Raw genomic sequence first — 15061 nt, forward strand, 5'->3', positions numbered from 1 at the left:
TACTAAAAATGGCATGTTTTGAGAAGGCATGGGAATCATTTTACTGAAGAAGGAATTGACTGATCTAGACAGTAGTTGTCAAGGAGTGTATATGTATATTGTAATAATAATAGTAAATTCTTTATTAAGGTTACAAGATAGGACCTACACTTTTTTTTATTTTACAAATGTCCTTTCGACATGCAACGCAACACAATGGCTCATGTAGAACGAATCCAGCCTACTTGCCAATATGGCCAGGACGCAGTTAGTTAATAGATAAATAAAAAGATTAAAAAATTTAATTATTTCTCTATCATTTTTCTTCTGTCTCTATCGCGCATACTTCGAGCAAAACAGCGCCCGTGTGAACAAGGGCTTACTGTTGATCGCACCTTAATTAGTTCTGTCATCCGTTTGGATTTTCCTGGATTTATTACGACAAAACGTCTGAAGGACATCCGGGAATGTTTCCCGGCAGCTCCTTGGCACCAAGTTAAATACAGACTCACTTCTGAGTGCCATTTTAGACAAACAATAGAACTGTTTGAGGTACACCGTAGAGCCGCATCCACAGTGATATTCTACGACCATATTTTTATTAAAAATTGTTGTGTTTTTTTTAACAAATTGGAGGTTCTCAAATACGAGTTAAAATATAAAATTAAGCAGATAAAAGACTAGAAGAAGAATCGGTCAAAATACTCGATAAATCCATATTTGCCAGGATTTTTATAACTCTTTTACAGTTTAAGCGACATGAAAATATATTTGTTCTGCAAAAAATTAGCAGTTGCAGTTTATTTTTAACAAACTTTAAAAAGAAAAAGCTCAGTTCGGATATATATATATATATTTTATCACGTAACTCCATCGTCAGAAAGGATATACTTACAGATAGAAAATATTCAAAGCCAGTTTTGTAGTTCAATTTTTATATCAAAGTAACTTATTATTTTTGTCATAATTAAAGTTTTTTTTTTGTGGGACACACATCTTTATTTATCCTGCAAAGAAAAAAGGTTACAATTATTACATAACTAATATGTAATCAAGACGGGACTTTATCGACTGCAGCTATCAAAATTCAGAACTGGTCACGCAATCGCACAAAATGACCAAATATGTAGACGAATTGAGAACCTATTCTATGATCTTCTTATATCTTTGATACTATGATCAGTCGTTGACTGTCCATTGGTGAGCATAGGTCTCTCTCAAAAGGAGAGTTTTGCCAAAAGATGCTACGTTTGGCAGGCGGGTTGACAACCGAAGTTAGGTTTGATATTTTAAAAGGGACGCTGCTGCCCATCCCTCGACCATTAAGTTCCCTTAGTCGCTTACGACACCCATGGGAAAGAAATGGGTGACCCATTATGTGCCTAGACACACAAGTAGGTACTATATATAAATTAAATTACCTACAGCCAGAAACAATTTATATTTCACTATTAAGTTTTACCTTACTGACATGTGACATGACATAACAAACGCAAAAATAATCGAAAAAATTTTTGTGTCAATAAATTACTTATCAAAGAAACTTTATTCTATTTGTCCAACAAATACACGTATTATTTCCCAATTTTTGAGATACTGTACAATAATTGGACCCAAATTTATACATCTTTAAAAAAATATTTATATTGTATGATATAATTGAAAACGACGGCTGTATAGACTTAGTTCTTTTGCCTTCCCTTAGGGAAAACATAACAAAAAAAAAAAGAACTAAACTTATGTACGAAAAATAAACTATCTTTTTTAATAATTCAATATAAAACTCATTCGTGATCGTTGAATGTTACACAGACTGTGACGTGACATCTTGTAATTTATTTCAGAGCCATTCCGCAATATTACACAACGAGAACGTACAACTACCCTCACTAAAGCCCAATTTATATTCAGGGGGTGTGCGACAAATAAAAATAAATATACCCTCGATAGGTGTATATTATTTAAATATAAATTAATATTCCGTAATTGTCTTGAGGTGGCCGGGCTGGGGACGCGCACCTGTCCCGTTGGTATGTACGCTGATTGCATAGTTTTGATACTATTCCCTTTTATTCTACTTGCTATCTGGAAAGAGACAATAAATAACGCGTACAAGACATCCCTGGTGGTGCAGGTGTCCTATGGCAACAGTAAACGATTTACCATACACAGATATCTACATTAGATAGACTACATGCTTGTTTACCACCTTCGTGGTATAAAAAGACAAAGCTGCTTTTATTTAATGGATTATAATATAAAAGTAACCCCACCTGTGCTGATGCTACTGCTTACTACCAGGTAGGATATGTACAAGGTGATGTCAGGTTAGTAGACTTAAAATGACGAATTAATCACAACGGTTTCCAGGTATACCTGGGAGGACATATAGTTTGCTATTGGGCTACTGGGCTACTGGCTCATGTTATTGTTAATCTAATCCTTAAAAGTGGTTTATTGTCATCAGTTTACGTCATTATAATACGTATGATTTTTGAATTGAATGAATTTATAAGCAACATGTTTCTTCTTCGGAAAATCTTGAGATTTCCTTAATGTTTTTGCATTCGATTGGCTTGTGGTCTCGGCATAGAATGGGCCACCCTTTCCATTGCCGTAGGTGTGGTAAGAGTCGACTAAGGGAATTTAATGGTCAAAGAATCAAACATCACCCAAGTATAACTGTGGTTACCATGCCGCGTTTCTAATGTGGCAACTACTAGCAAAATCACTCTTATGGGGGAAGCCTTTGTTCAACAATGGACAGTTAACGGCTGATATAATAATAACAATTGCTTTTAATCAGATTTATTACCGTAATAGTTCCATACAATTTTTTTCACAAGTAAATCCGGTTTTCTGTGGAATAAAATCTTAAATTATTGTCCTCATAATATTCATCTTTTAAAGTAAATCAATTTATAAGAGTGATAAACGTTTGGTGAAACATGATACAACAATACTGGCAAATGTAAGATGATTCATAAGTTTATTAGTTCTATTTGTAAATAAAATGCTAGTATCAAGTCGATATGTCGGTGTACAGTGCTCAGGTGCGCTATAAAGACGTTTTTCTTGTCTCGGGTCGCGGTTGCACCGCTGTGCCATTGCTTTAGTGCTGGCACATTACAATAAAATGTATCGATAAAATTATTTCATGTAAGTATATATTTAATAACTATGTTTGTGTTCGTAATAAGTAAGTACCTTTTAGTGAAGCGTTTAACTATTGTGTGATTGTTTTATTCTAAATAAAATTGCGTAACTAATAATGTTAAATGGTTACCAGTTTCCATCAGGTGGGCCGTCAACTTGTTTGTCATTCTAAGTTGCATAAAAAAACTAATGACAAGTTAACTGTTGTAATTGATTGGTATCGAAACTAAATTACTTTGTTATTATTTTATTATATATATTATTTGTATACTTCATTAATATTATTGTTTATATCATAATCAAAATAATTCCATACCACAATGCTTTCTTTGGAGAAAATTGCAGTTTCATGAATATTGCTGTTGGATTATAGATTTTTATACACTTTCCGTAATTTTTTATTTATTAAATATTATTAGCATTACCAAGCATCATATGTTTGAACATTTGCCTTTTTTATGCAACTTAAAATGGCAAAAAAGCTGACGGCCCACCTGAAAGTGGAAAGTGGCAATCGTCGACTATAGACATGAAATATACCATGGCCATAACAGAGTATACAGTGTCGCCCATGATATCCTTCACGCGTTGCCACTCCTGAAGACTAAGGTGTTATGTTTTTGTAAACTGTAATTTTATTGCTATATCAAACGCTTTAAACCGAAATACAGCTAGGAAAATATAACTGCTTTACGGCAGAAACATGAATGGGATAGAGGTGCCCAAGCAGACGACTTTTGTACAATATCTCCCTCTGGTAATTGTCTGTATGAGAATGAAAAGATTAATAAATTAAAATATCATCGATAAATAAAATCCCGATATTTTATTTATCGACGATATTTTAAATTAGCCCATCACTACAACGAAAGCATCTATCAAACTATGACAAATATTGTTTTTACTGTGTGCCGGGACGGCCGGGATTTACTGGAACGCCAACTACAAGTATGAAGGATTTTAAACATATTTCAGGGAGAAATCTCTTATATAATATAAAGCTCCGGCGGACTGCTTTGAGTAAATAATCCCGCGGGATTTACTAAACATCTCAATTTATAGATACTTCATTCTTAAGGTAATAGGTATTGTTTTTTGGAATGCAATAATGTTTTTTTCGAATAACTATTGAATCAGAGAACTAGTTAAGTACGATATTACTGCTATGTTAGTAATTCAATACAAAACTTTATATTTTAGTATATATATATATATATATATATATATATATATATATATATATATATATATATATATATATATATATATATATATATACGACCAACTTGGTCCGCCAAGTAACCGCCGTTACGGGACTGTCAGTTGCAGCAGCCCTGTGAAAAGCTGAAGACCGTGCAAAATGGAATAACATCATAAGAGAGGCAACAGACACCTTTCAAGGACACGACCTTCAGTAATGAAGAGAACGAAGAGAGAGAGAGAGATATATATTTAATATAGAAGACATCATCATCATCATATCAGCCGTTAACTGGCCACTGCTGAAAATAGGGATCTCGCATGAAGAGAGTTTTAACTCACCTTGAGTTATTAATCGCAGTTGGGCTTTGGTCATGGTTTCAGAGGGACGCTGCTGCCATCCATCGGCTATGAAGTTTCCTTACTTGCCTTTTACGACACTCACAAGAATGGAAGGGGTGGTCATACATATACACATAGAAGACACACTAATAATATATATAATTTTTGTATTGAATTCCAGAATTTCCGTTATGAGTAACTGTGAATCAATACAAATATACTTAATAATAAGTGCCACACGATCACTCAAACTCCTTCCAAATGTTGTACTTACTGGCCAGTTATTTATTTATATATATATATATATATATATATATATATATATATATATATATATATATATATATATATATATATATAAATATATTTGGTAAGTCTTACAGATCTACCAATACATTCACCAAAAACCAAAAATAGAACATTATAGTAATGGAAAAATAATAATAAAACAAAGTAATTATAATATAAAAATAAACATTATAATGCAATTCTGCTTAATTTATTACCGCCCTACGAAACTGTGGCAGTACAGAGAAAAAGTTTAGTTCTAAACTCGCTGCTACCTCATTGAGCAGACGTAGCGTCCTCATGAGTGGTGCCTGATCAGCATGGAATGTTATAAAAATGTTATGTAATCGGTCATTTCAATTAAAAATAATGTTGGAAACACTAGACGTACTTTTTATTTATCTGGTTGTCTATATAAGTATATAATTGGTCAGCCGCCTTTGCATTGTTGGTCGGAACTGTTGGGCTCAAGAAAGAGTTACTATAACAAACGAAGACTGTACTACAAACATTTAAAATCGAAACATTATTAAAAAAGACGAATAAACAAATGTATCAAGATATTAAAAAATTCTATAAAAATGTATGAACTATGCTTAAATTAAAAACTTAGTAACGAAAATATTTACAACACTCCAAAAATAAATGCAAGGCTTCTTGGACGATGATAAAGAAAAATACGAACATACGACAGACTAAAGATGACATAGATAGAATAAATTAAAACAGATAAAGACAAAATAATTTTATTTTTTGCTTATTTTATAAAATATAAATATATGCATGCCTACATCGCTTAAGGCAATTAAACATGCGCCAAATTTAATATTACATAGCCTTTGTTATAAATTTTTACTGGTCATTGCAAATTAACTTATTTAATTTCAAGAATCGCTATTTTCAGCACCTGAACCAATTCACAAATATTCGTTTTCTAATGGAGAAAATTTTATTTTAGCCCTGATATTTTATTTACTCAGTTCTCACTAACACTGTATCAACAATTCTATTACATATGTACAAAACATAATAAGCACTTACTTGTCTTTAAGAAAAAGGAACGTAAAAAGTTTTTCTTTTTCCATGTCACTTTGTGACTCATTGGACTTATTTCGTGGAAAGTAAGTAAATTATAGAAAAAAAAAAACAACTTGAGCTTGTCATGTGAACGTGAATATAGAATTGTTTTGTTTCCGTTAGTCATTATGATTTTCGATACAATTTCCATTGAGGACGAAAATCAAACACACACGGATCGGTCAAGTGTTTGATTTTGTACCATTCGGTTTATGTTATATATTCAAAGCTTATTACAAACGAAACGATTACTTTAATGACAAATTTGCATGTTAGTTGATCCTATACGGGCTTTTCAATGATTATGTAATTTTAGACATACTATATTTAAATAATTACACATAATGTTAACAGAGATTTAAAAGAGTGTTAAGTTTCTTGCTGATTCTTCTCAGTCAATAACTACTTTCCGAATCTTGCATTTATAACAAATAACGATTTAAAAGTGCTTGTAAAAAAGTCTATTGATATACAATAGATGATTCGAACATGAATATATTATTTTATATATGTTTATATTATATGCCTTAAAATATATTAATTATATTTCTTAAAAAAAATAATATAATGGTTAGGGCCTATTTAACCTACATAACATCCATCATTGACGATTAATTAAAGACAAATAGATACATTTATGAACTGAAATTTTATGATAATTTCACTATCTTTATCGCGCGTTTCATAAAAGCTACTTTTGTTAAAAAACTTCTCGAGAGACTAGACATGTAGGCTTCTAAAATTATCCAGTCGTGATAAAATTTATTCCCAATGTATTGGCAGCGAAAAATATACGTAATTATAATGTAACAACAGAAATTAAAGAAAAAAAAAATCCCCTATGTTCCAGGAACGGCTTGTACATACAGCATCCCGAATTTTAAATGAGCTTTCTAAAATAAACATAGAGAATACATCGTTATTCGAATCAAACGAAAATAACTTCGCCGATAAAGCGAACTCGCCAATTGGTTTAGCTTCAATACAATTATAGAATCTTAAATATATAGATTTTACTATGCAAATAATTAAAGGTTAAGATAAAATAAAATATAAAAAATTAACTTCAATTGTGACAAAGTTATTTCAAAATAATACTTAAACTACTGTAAATATTAAGATAAAATTTCTATAGCACCAATCTGTAAGTCTTTCAAATCAAAAAAGAATTTACCAAATAGTTTTTTTTTATGGTTGAATTTAGAATGGTAACCCCGCCCGCGCTATCTGTATACATCGACGAGTCACCAGTGGAAGATGATAGGTGAGAATAATTGCAGGTCAGTTGGCCTATCATGATGAGTTCGACAATAATTAATCATGATGGTTTCCAGGGAGAACTGCGTAGCGTTCGACCTGAGTGGGTATATCAGAGGGAGACTTTGTACAAAAGTCGTTTGCTTGGGTACCTCTGTCCCATTTGTGTTTCTACCGTAAAGCAGTTGTGTTTGCATGGCTGTGTTTCGGTTTAAAGGGTGGGATATGGCGTGAATTTATTGGGTACAGAGGAATAACACCCGAGTCCTCAGGAATGGCAACACATGGGGGGTATCATGGGCGAAACAGTATATTCTGTTATGTCCATGGTATTGCTAATGTCTATAGGCGACGGTTACCACGTTCCATCAGGTGGGCCGTCAGCTTGTTTGCCATTCTAAGTTGAATAAAAAAATATATTGCTAGCAATGGGACTAATAGACCTCATTACTAACAATCCCTTTCCCTCTCTAAATCTACTATATTATTAACTAGGTTTAGAACTGCCGTAGTTATGAGGTAAGTAAAAAATACAACCGAACTGAGAACCTTCTTCTTTTTGCAGTCAGTTAAAAAATAGCGTTTTCAATTAACTACAAGATGTTTGTTTAGTTATATAATAAAATAAAATTAAAAATATCCGAATTTAAAATGCGGAATTGGATAGATTTTGCTTTGCAAAAATATTCTGCTCCGCAAAGAAAAATGGAAAATTCAATTTTATGAAACATTTTACTAAGTTAATTACAGGAGCAAGCACTACGGGAGTAAATCCTATAAAATACAGTGGTATCTAACTTGTACAATGGAATTGTAACTAGATAGTATCTGTACATGGGAAATATTTAAGGAAAAATAATATGAGGAACTTTAAAAGAACTAATAAAAGACAAAACAATAATTCTAGAAATTTCCCTATCTGTATATTTGTTCTGGCAACACGCATAAAATTACTGCATCAAATTAGAGGCAGTTTTCACAGTTGTGTTTATGAACTTTAAAATCTAGTGTATGTTTATCTTGATACGCCATCCAGAAGTCTATTTCATTGGTTTTCTTACTTCTAAAATCCACACGTACGAAGTAGAGAACATAAAACAAATTTTAACTGAAATAATTATCAAAATTACTTAAATATTGAGGAAGAAATGCAGAAAACTGCTTAAAGTGAAACAAAATCTATATGTAAACGAGATATTACAAATATTTACAATATCTGCGAAATATTTCGTCGCTATGGTAACCTTTTTTTCTGGCCGTGTGGTCCCAGTATAGAATAGGCCACGTTCACATTCCTTTCACGTAGCTGCCGCATAAGAGGCGACTAAGGAAACTAAATAGTCGAGGAATGGGAAACACCGTCCCTTAAAACATCTTTAAAGCCTAACTGCGGTTGCCAACTCGCATGCCAAATATAGCAACTACTAGCAAAACCCCCCAAGGGCCTCCCCCTATGCTCTATATTTTGGCAGTGGACAATTAACGGCTGATTTGATGATACTTCAATATGTCAGTACGAGATTATATCAAGGCACTGACTGTATTAGAATTCATACATGGAAATGTTTGTTGTTTCCAATCGCCACCTCTTGTCTCCTTCAATTTCACCGATATTGACATTTTACGTTCACAAAGCTTATGTAAAAGCTGTTTGAGCTAAAGGATATGGTAATTTTATACTCTAGGGCGTGAGAGAATACGGAATATGTTGTGCTTTGACTTTGTCCCTGGCCCGTTGGATGCGTGGATTTATTGAAAACACTATTTGAATATTTAGCAAAAACCCATGGGATTTTCATTAGCATGATAATAAAATTATTTTACATAAAAATCCCACGCGATTTTTTAACAACAATTGCAATAAATAATGCAATGTTTAATCTGTAAACGTAATTTTTTTTTTTTTTAGTACGTTTGTTCCGTTGTGGAACAGGCTAAGGTCGGAGACCATGCTGCCTAGTCTTTAAAATGATAATTTGTCTGGAATCTGTAAACGTAATTTTTCAAACTGCTATTTTTTTTTGCTGAACAAAATCTTGCTTGTAAAAAAAAAAAACACTTATAGACACACGATTCCGCGTTCTAAATTCAAATGTTTTTAATCTAATGTGTTTATAAACCTCCTCATCGTTAATCTGTCCTTTGTCAACTACTAAAGACATTTTTTTTTGTTAACAAATTAAACGTGATTGTTTCAATTATGTATAAATTTATAGATTAGTCCAAACAAATAAGAAGCAGATTTGCACTACCCTTATCTTTAGATAATACAAGGTAATTCGACCTCCTTGAAGGTTAAAGTGTGAGGGCTCTAAGGGTTTCAATTAACACCTCGTGACAAACAAACAATTGTATGGGTCCATACACATGTTGAGATAATAATCGACCCGGGGCTGTAATACCCTACGGATAGATACCGAACGTTTCATAAAACACTTGGACCCTTGCTTAATAAACGTAGGCCGCGATAATTGGCACAAAGATAAGAAGAGAAAAATATAATTAATTTTTAATTTTGCATGTAATTAAAATTTATTATTTTTAATGTTATTCTTTATTAAATCTTCGTCCCCGTCAGAACGTCTCAGACTGTTTTGTAAGTTAATTACAAAACCCACTGGATGAACATTAATTTATTTATATATAAGAGCGACGTAGGAGTTTTTGTTCTGTATAGAAAACCAGTGAATAAATGTAAAATAATAATAATATGAATATTAATCAAAAGTTATATTGGGACTATATTCTGAGGAAAAAACAATAAAAATGTATTTGCAAGTCCTACTTACGCATCGAGTGATATTTAAAGGAATTTAGTTTAAATTTTTAACGTTATACTAAGTCTAAGGTTTACACAGTAGTGATATAACTTGGATACTGTGATATACGGAAACAACGACAAAAAAAAAACAGAGCCATGAAAGAGATAATCCAACCTTAGAAAGTTTCAGTATAGACATTTTGTCTACAGAAAGCCCTAAAAAATAGGCTGCCTAATTCCAAAATGATTAATTAAGCCAAACCCTAGCGCACCCAGATTTAACGATTGATTCCCAGCGTGTACACTGGAGTTCATTGCGTTAAATTTCGCTACTCGATCGCTGACAGTCCGATGATGTTGCATCCGGATAAGCTGAGCCTGTGACGTTTCAATCTGTCAGTTTGATGTTTCATGAGTATGATGTAGGGCTGATGATTTTTTTCACTTATATTATCAACCCACTTGCAAAAGAGGTTCTCTAATTATTATTTGTGCATATCTTCATTACCAATTTCAAATATTATTTTTTCAATCCACTGAGTTAACTCGCATGTTGATCCTATAGAGACTAAACATGTCACGATTCGATTCGTTTTTCTGTACAACAAAATTCCACTAGTAGGTATAAATGTGGAAGCTCGCGAAAGAGCTGATGTTTGATTACTCAATTACATACACTAAACGGTTGAACTAAATTAAATGAAATTTGGTAAACAGTTGGACTATATTCTACATTAGCACTCAGATTACTTTTGACTTGACTGCACATGCAATCTGTACTGTAGGATGCAGATAGTTTCCATTAAATATTTTACATTCAAAAGGTGACATGTTCACTTTGTTGAAAATCAATACAAGTCTCAATACAGTTCCTGTTTATGAACTATTAATAAGCCTTTGACAAACTCAACTATTCCTTACTTAGGAAAATTACATTTGCAATCAAAATCGTCTTTAATATTCAATCACTCTATATAAAGACATAAATAGAATCAATTAATTTATTGCTACACTTTACGTAGGAGGATAATGTTACTGTCGTTATTATTCACTTTGTGGTATTGCAAGGATCAATTCTTGGGCCTTATTATATATTAATCATTATTACTACATCAAAAAGAATAAAAAAAATTTACATTAATTTATAATATTCACGATATAAAAATATGATGATAATGTCTTAAATTTCAAGTTCTACAAAACTGATTCTAAGAACAAGTTTCACTTTTTTTTTATTTGTAACTATTACAAGATGTTTTATTCATTAGGTACCGACCTAGTTATTCTCTACTTTGTTTTATAATTTGTTTTTTTGTTAGCATGACCTTGTTTTGTTAGAAACATGTTTGTATAATATTTGTGTTATTTTACTACAGCTATTATTTACAACAACTGTTACAAATTATTAGAAACAGTTTTTGTAATTCATAGGTCTGTATTAATTATTCTGAAAATACAATAATACCTATGAATTTTCATATATTTTAATAAACAAGCTTAATTCCTTTACATTTCGGACTATATATGTATTAATTGTTTCAGATATCAATAAATACATTATTTTGCGAACTGTAAAATAAAAGCACTTTTTCAATTAATCTTTATTTTTTTATGTATGTTAAGTATCTTATAATACTAAAATAATTTGGATCATTTATGCAATTAATCGTTTTACTTCCAAATTTGTCTTATATCGATTTTTCTACGAGGGAAAATGCTGTTTTCTTGCGGAACAAAAATTAATCTTTTTAATACAAAATTTACTGGTTTATAGTTAACTATTACCACCAAGTGGACCGTTAATTTGTGCGTCACTCCGAGTGGTACAAAAAGAAAATAAATGATCAATATAAGAAGTTGCGGGGCATAGTTCGTATGGGTCGCGTGACAGACGGCGGTTACAACATCACATTATTTATTTACCGATGACATACGGACTATCAAGCAAATTGTACATACAATATGAACAAGGGTCGCCAGCCAGAGTATTATCTTTTATAACGCCCTGCTCTATAGCTACTAAACAGGTTGTTGCGTTAGAATATTGGAATTATACTGAGTTAGACCTCGAAGGGCATGACTCAACATAATTTGTACATAGAATTTTTTTAAGAGCACTAATGTGACAAACAAGCATACGATCTACCTCATGGCAAGCGGTACCGTGCCCGTAGTCTATGAACGCCTGCAATACTAGGGGAATTATGCACACGTTGCCTATCCTGAAGAAACCTTTTTACTCTATTTTTGATGAACTCTATGCTGTAGTCTCTTGAAGACTAAGGTGTTATGCCTTTGAACCCTGTAATGTCATTGTTATATCCCATATATCAAACCGAAAAATAGCCATGCAAATAAAATTGTTTCACGGCAGAAATACAATGGGACCGAGATATTTAAGCTTCAAACAAATACAGGACGTGAAGTGAAATCTAACCCCTTTATTCATAAACCACCAGTTTACCAGAGGGAGACTTTGTACAAAAGTCGTTTGCTTGGGTGCCTCTGTCCTATTCGTGTTTCAACCGTAAAGCAGTTGTGTTTGCATGGCTGTGTTTCGGTTTGAACGGTGGGATATGGCAGTGAATTTACTGGGTACGGAGGAATAACACCTAAGTCCTCAGGAATGGCAACGCATGGGGGGTATCATGGGCGAAACAGTGTACTTTGTTGTGTCCATGGTGCTTGCTCGCGTTAGCGACGGTTGCCACTTTCCATCAGGTGGGCCGTCAGCTTGTTTACCATTCTAAGTTGTATAAAAAAAAACCTTACCACTACGCCACGAAGATTGTTAATTGAAAATGTTTGATCGAAGTAACATTAAAATATAATGATACTAAAAGCTTTCGAAATTTTAAAACGAATTAATGAAATTAATGTAACATTAAACATTAGATTACATTAAATTCAATGTCACAGACTAAGTCCTTATTTTTAACGTAACAATATCAAATCTTAATTAGTTTTTGGTTCAACAAAAGACATTTTATAACAATTTGCTATTTTCTTTGTAGTGTGAACACTGTTCTTCAACTGCTAATAGAATTTTATATTCTAAGTGCTGTCATAATTAACTTATTTCGTTTCTCTTATATAAAACTTCAATTTTAACACTAGCTGTAGGCATTTATTTATCATTTAAATTTGCATCTGTTAACAGACCTAAGAAATCTGTTGATATGTAAATTGAGGTGGAATATTTTCGGGGCCGAAGGTGTCCCTGTTTGCCCTTTAATTACTTTAAGACCGGGCAATTATGTAAATTAAAACATTAATTATGTATTTCTTTTTTCTTACGAAGTAATCTTTTGGGGCGCCAAAGGTTTTTGTTCTATGAGTTATGACGTTACTTTTCTTTGAATCTGATTCTTGACAGCCTTCAAAAGAGAGGGAGGCTTTCGTCTCGAATATATATCTGTACCTAGACTTTATTTATTTATTTTTTAAAACTTCAATGCACAATTATATAAATAAGTGTACATATGGTCCACTTAACACCTAATGACGTTCTCTAGCAGTCAACCATGAGGCAAGCAGAAAATTAAGTAAGCTTTTAAAATTTATTATTAAATATAAATAAATATTTATTTATATCTATTATCGTACTGTCATTACGCTGGATCATTTGAGTAGGTATAATAAAAATAAAAAAACGAAAACAAAATCTTCGTTAAGTCTAAACCGATTTTGATAATTCTTTTAGTTTTCAATCAAAAAACTTTACTCTTATGTTATTTCTTTTATTTTCCTCATTATCATCATCATATCAGCCCTTAACAGTCTACTGCTGAACAAATCTTCGTCTCTTGGGGCCGTTTGCCAGTAGTTACCACGCTTGGCAGGCGGGTTGGCAACCGCAGTTAAGACTTTGTAGATGTTTAAGAAGGACGCTGCTGCCTATCCCTCGACCATTAAATTCCTTTCGTCGCCTGTTACGACATCCACGGGAAAGGAAGGGGTGGCCCATTCTATACTGGGACTATATGGAAATTTTCCCCATAAACAAACTAAAGAAATAATAACAGATGGATATTTGTTAAGAAAATGCCTTTACAAATATCCATCTATTTGTTTATAAGTACTTTATTGATTTATAAATTGTACTATAATATTAGGTAAGCATTCATAAATTGTGGCTTCAATTATAATTTATCAAATGGTCAATTCATTACAATAAATTAATCATAAACTGACAAATGAAGCAACTATGACTAGAGTGTAGGTACATTTAATGTATTACAATATGTGAATGCGTCATTGACATTTACAATCATATAATAATAAATTGTTAACAGTAGGTATAACTGTTATAATCCAAAATAACTATAAGAATATAATATACTAGTTACCAAAGGGAGACTTTGTACAAAAGTCGATTGCTTGGGTACCTCTGTCCCATTCGTGTTTCAACCGTGAAGCAGTTGTGTTTGCACAACTGTGTTTCAGTTTGAAGGGTGGAATATGGCAATGAATTTACAGGGTACAGAGGAGTAACACCTGAGTCTTTAGGGATGGCAACGCATGGGGGGTATCGTGGGCGAAACAGTACACTCTGTTATGTTCATGGTATTGCTCATATCTATAGGTGACGGTTACCACTTTCCATCTGGTGGGCCATCAGATTGTTTGTCATTCTAAGTTGTAGAAAAAATATACTAGTTTCTACACGCAAATTCGCTCGTATGTCGGATATATGTATTAATTGAAGAAGATAAAAAGTAGCCTAACCTCTTCTGCGTCCCCAAAAATACACGTATGTTAAATTTCATGATGCCAGGTTGACAACGAGTCAACATCAAAACGACAAAGAGTAACAACAAAAATTATAGTACAATTTACAAACAACAAAATTATCACATTTATAATATTGGTTAGGATTAAAGAGAAAAAAAAAATAACGATTAGTTCGACGGAACTGGGTGAACAAAAAAAAACGACAACTCTCTTCGTCGACTGTCGACGAAAAAGCTAACCAACGAACGAGATGTCAACACATTAGAT

At 32.5% G+C, this 15061-nt stretch overlaps 2 protein-coding genes across 2 annotated transcripts in view; one reads left to right on the top strand and one right to left on the bottom strand.

Moving 5' to 3' along the window:
- The window catches only part of LOC113514431 (uncharacterized), a 212257-nt gene that overhangs the window by 27871 nt on the left and 169325 nt on the right, over window positions 1-15061 (bottom strand). The window lies entirely within an intron of this gene.
- LOC128200265 (uncharacterized) overlaps window positions 7071-15061 on the top strand; it is a 150616-nt gene continuing 142625 nt past the window's right edge. The window contains exon 1 of the mRNA XM_052893153.1: window positions 7071-7076. The gene's annotated coding sequence lies outside the window, so the exon portion shown is untranslated. The remainder of the gene's footprint in view (window positions 7077-15061) is intronic.

The sequence above is a fragment of the Galleria mellonella genome, unplaced genomic scaffold (assembly GCF_026898425.1).
Source record: "Galleria mellonella isolate WM207_F2 unplaced genomic scaffold, CSIRO_AGI_GalMel_v1 utg172, whole genome shotgun sequence".
NCBI lineage: Eukaryota > Metazoa > Arthropoda > Insecta > Lepidoptera > Pyralidae > Galleria > Galleria mellonella.